The 5,000-nt window shown below is 59.0% G+C and overlaps 1 pseudogene; it reads right to left on the reverse strand.

The window, feature by feature from the left end:
* LOC124580588 overlaps positions 1–5,000 on the reverse strand; it is a 7,767-nt pseudogene that overhangs the window by 2,042 nt on the left and 725 nt on the right.

The raw sequence follows: 5,000 nt of genomic DNA on the forward strand, positions 1-5,000 counted from the left end.
CATTGCAGCCAGCGCGGCAACTGGTGTCACCTTCCCTCCCACGTAGCAGCCGTGCCCGAGTAGGTAAGGCATTAATCCGGACTCGCAGGCATGAGATGTAGTCGCGGCCGGTTACAAACTGCCGCGTATTGGAGACCCAGCAGTGCTGCCCTGGTGTTCGGGCAGACTCATGTAGCGCAGCGCCGTCGACCGACGAGTGCAGGCGGTCGGCCCAACACCGGCCCAACTGGTAACTGGACTTTATAACTTCCCCCTGCCATTGCAGGGCGTGGTCCAGTTGGTGAATTTCTCGCTGGATTAAGTCCTGGGAAGAATCGTCCGCTGCCGCACCCATTCCCTGCATCTTCGCCAATCTTCTCCTACGAAGAAGAGGGCCCAGCCAGCGGGCTGCAGGCACCCCCAAGCCCCCATGAGAGATGGGGGCGTGGAAGTAACCGACCGGCGTATCTGCTGGCAGGTGCAGCCAAGATCGAACAGCTGCACGAACACAGACGTCAAGGGAAGAGAGGGCCCCAAGACGAGTCCTCCCCAGGGCGAGGCCATGGAAAATACCCGGGAGGATAACAGAGCGAAGGGCAAAAAGCCGCTGCTGAGGTTTGAGTGGTGCACGCTTGATGATGTCCATCTGCTTCTCGACCTCCCGCCGGGGATGGAAAAGACTGCGTCCGCACGTGGAAAATTGCAGGCCTAGATACTTGAAAGTATCTCCCATCGCCAGTGCTGGGATGTTGTTCCCCCCAGCACGAAAGATGACAGTCTCGTCGACCTTGGTTTTCTTCTCCCGGCCTGATGAGACAAGGGCGAGAGAAAAACACTTCCGTGGGTTGACCTCGAGCCCGAGATCCCCCAGGGCCGACGTGGCGATGGTGAGAAGTTCCTGCAATCCATCACGAGTCTCGGCGAACAGCAGGAGGTCATCGGCGAATGCAGCCGCATTTATCCGCCGTCCAAGAATGCGTGCACCAATATGAGCAGGCAGACGAGACAAGAGAATGTCAATGGACATGTTGAAGAGGATAGGAGACAGCGGGTCACCCTGCCGAACACCCCTCGAAGGCCGCACTAGATCTGACGACTTCCCATCCGCGCAGATAACCGTCGATCCCGCCTCATAGCATCCCTGGATGTAGTCAACGAACTCGACCGGCAAACCATGGGCCCTTAGCACCGGGCCAAGGGCAGCATGGGCAAGCGAGTCGAAGGCCTTTGACACATCCAGAGATGCCAAGTACAGCGAGCCGGCAGCTCGGCACGCCTGAGTCATCGCCAGATCCAGAAGAAAGGTGTTGTGAAGCATCCCATCCTGAGGGATGAAAGCCCGCTGGCGATCGTCCAACACACAGTAGCGCATCAGGCGGCCAACCAGGACCTTGTGAAAGGCTCTGGTCAGCACCGAGCACACTGTGATCGGACGAAAGTCAGCAGGGGATGCTGCGGCGGTCTTCTTGGGCAGCAGGGTTGTTCTGGCCTGAAGGAGTCGGGAAGGAAGGGAACGGGAAAGGAGGAGGAAATTAAGGATCTTGAGGAGAACCTCCCGGGGAAGGCGACGCAGTTGTGTCGGCGTGAGGCCGTCAGGACCTGCAGCAGAATTGCGAGGTGGGAGAGCAGCGGTGGCTTCTTCTGCAGAAATGGGAGCCCAGAGGTCACGGAAGGGCACCCTCTTCGAGAATGGCAGCAGCTCATCGGACAGACCCTCCCCACGCGGAGGTCGAGACCTGACACGTGGTGGAGAGAAGAGGTCTGTCCAAAACTCAATCAGCCCTGGGATGGATGGTGGCTGATGCAAGAGTGTGCCATCGAGAAGTCCGTTGATACAGCGTGCTCCGTTCTTCTTGAAAGCACGCTGGACCACCGCATACTCCCATCTCCTGCGTGCACGCTTCCGCTCTGGGGGCTGTTGGGTCCGCACACTCGCAGCTTGGTGGACGGCTGGCTCCCTGCTGCCTACTTCATCAAGAACAGACAGCAACATAGCCTGGATTGTTTCACGGCTAGTGGTGGGACCCAGAGCCACGAGATCATCAAGCGAGCGGAATCGGCGGTCTGATTGGGGGAGTTCTACTAGAAATGACCAGATGGCTAAGTCAACATCTTCCCCTCGAGGTGGAGACTGTGGCAAAGAATGACTGACTGCAGGCTCGCTAGGAGGAGGACCCTGAAGGCCGCGATCCTTGCCAGCGAGCTCGGTGACAAACTTCGCCACCATGTCTTTGTAGGGCTGCGCTCTACGCTGACATTTAATTGATTCCAGCGTACGCTCGGGGAAGGCCTTTGCAAGTTCCTGGTTTAAAAATCTGCAACCCTGGGTGGCAAGAGTCGCTTCTGCATGGGCCAAACGCAGGAGCTCTTCTTGGGACCACCTGGCCTTCTTCCTCTCGGTCTTGATCTCAGCATTAACAGCAGTCGGATGGGCGCGACGCCGATGGACACCAAGTCCGGTCTTGGTGGAGAAGGACCGCATACAATCAGGGCAGATGGCGGGGAGCAGCGCTCGACCCGCACCGGTTGGCTGGTTGGCTGGCTCATCAGCTGGCACAGGCGCTCCAGCGGGAGGCCTGGTACCACGTTTGCTTCTATTAGTTGCACCAGCTGTAACAAAGGCAGGGGGGGAGGTAACCCCCAAGCCCGAAAAGCACCCTGCTCTGTCGGTCGGGATACTGGAAAGGTACACCTACGCGGAACCTTTCGCAGCACCCTCACGACTCCCGCCACTTGAAGGCCAGAGCTAGGATTTCCCACCGAGAGGCTAATTGAACCATCATCCACCCGACATCACAAGGATGCTGAGGGGTGAATCGAGAGGGTCCATATATTACGCATCAGGTGGGCTTTGGGAGTCACCTTAAGAGAGTCATAGTTACTCCCGCCGTTTACCCGCGCTTGCTTGAATTTCTTCACGTTGACATTCAGAGCACTGGGCAGAAATCACATTTCGTCAACACCCGCTAGGGCCATCGCAATGCTTTGTTTTAATTAGACAGTCGGATTCCCCCAGTCCGTGCCAGTTCTGAGTTGATCGTTGAATGGCGGCCGAAGAGAATCCGCGCACCCGCGCGCCCCCGGAGGAGCACGCTAAGGCGGACGCGGCCTCGCAGCAAGGAAGATCCGTGGGAGGCCAAGGCACGGGACCGAGCTCGGATCCTGCACGCAGGTTGAAGCACCGGGGCGCGAACGCCGCGCAGGCGCGCGCATCCTGCACCGCCGGCCAGCACGAGGCCAACCAACGGCGAGAGCAGACCACGCCCGCGCTAAACGCCCGCACTTACCGGCACCCCTACGGCACTCACCTCGCCCAGGCCCGGCACGTTAGCGCTGACCCACTTCCCGACCAAGCCCGACACGCCCCGATCCTCAGAGCCAATCCTTATCCCGAAGTTACGGATCCAATTTGCCGACTTCCCTTACCTACATTATTCTATCGACTAGAGGCTCTTCACCTTGGAGACCTGCTGCGGATATGGGTACGAACCGGCGCGACACCTCCACGTGGCCCTCTCCCGGATTTTCAAGGTCCGAGGGGAAGATCGGGACACCGCCGCAACTGCGGTGCTCTTCGCGTTCCAAACCCTATCTCCCTGCTAGAGGATTCCAGGGAACTCGAACGCTCATGCAGAAAAGAAAACTCTTCCCCGATCTCCCGACGGCGTCTCCGGGTCCTTTTGGGTTACCCCGACGAGCATCTCTAAAAGAGGGGCCCGACTTGTATCGGTTCCGCTGCCGGGTTCCGGAATAGGAACCGGATTCCCTTTCGCCCAACGGGGGCCAGCACAAAGTGCATCATGCTATGACGGCCCCCATCAACATCGGATTTCTCCTAGGGCTTAGGATCGACTGACTCGTGTGCAACGGCTGTTCACACGAAACCCTTCTCCGCGTCAGCCCTCCAGGGCCTCGCTGGAGTATTTGCTACTACCACCAAGATCTGCACCGACGGCGGCTCCAGGCAGGCTCACGCCCAGACCCTTCTGCGCCCACCGCCGCGACCCTCCTACTCGTCAGGGCTTCGCGGCCGGCCGCAAGGACCGGCCATGACTGCCAGACTGACGGCCGAGTATAGGCACGACGCTTCAGCGCCATCCATTTTCAGGGCTAGTTGCTTCGGCAGGTGAGTTGTTACACACTCCTTAGCGGATTCCGACTTCCATGGCCACCGTCCTGCTGTCTTAAGCAACCAACGCCTTTCATGGTTTCCCATGAGCGTCGATTCGGGCGCCTTAACTCGGCGTTTGGTTCATCCCACAGCGCCAGTTCTGCTTACCAAAAGTGGCCCACTTGGCACTCCGATCCGAGTCGTTTGCTCGCGGCTTCAGCATATCAAGCAAGCCGGAGATCTCACCCATTTAAAGTTTGAGAATAGGTTGAGGTCGTTTCGGCCCCAAGGCCTCTAATCATTCGCTTTACCGGATGAGACTCGTACGAGCACCAGCTATCCTGAGGGAAACTTCGGAGGGAACCAGCTACTAGATGGTTCGATTAGTCTTTCGCCCCTATACCCAGCTCCGACGATCGATTTGCACGTCAGAATCGCTACGGACCTCCATCAGGGTTTCCCCTGACTTCGTCCTGGCCAGGCATAGTTCACCATCTTTCGGGTCCCAACGTGTACGCTCTAGGTGCGCCTCACCTCGCAATGAGGACGAGACGCCCCGGGAGTGCGGAGGCCGCCGCCCCGTGAAGGGCGGGGAAGCCCCATCCTCCCTCGGCCCGCGCAAGGCGAGACCTTCACTTTCATTACGCCTTTAGGTTTCGTACAGCCCAATGACTCGCGCACATGTTAGACTCCTTGGTCCGTGTTTCAAGACGGGTCGTGAAATTGTCCAAAGCTGAAGCGCCGCTGACGGGAGCGATTATTCCGCCCGAGAGCATCCCGAGCCAACAGCGGCGCGGGTCCGGGGCCGGGCCAGGTAGGTCCGTCATCCGGGAAGAACCGCGCGCGCTTGCCGGGAGCCCGAGCGCCCAAAGGGGCGAATCGACTCCTCCAGATATACCGCCGGGCAGCC

The sequence above is a fragment of the Schistocerca americana genome, unplaced genomic scaffold (genome assembly GCF_021461395.2).
Source record: "Schistocerca americana isolate TAMUIC-IGC-003095 unplaced genomic scaffold, iqSchAmer2.1 HiC_scaffold_334, whole genome shotgun sequence".
In the NCBI taxonomy this organism is placed as follows: Eukaryota; Metazoa; Arthropoda; class Insecta; order Orthoptera; family Acrididae; genus Schistocerca; species Schistocerca americana.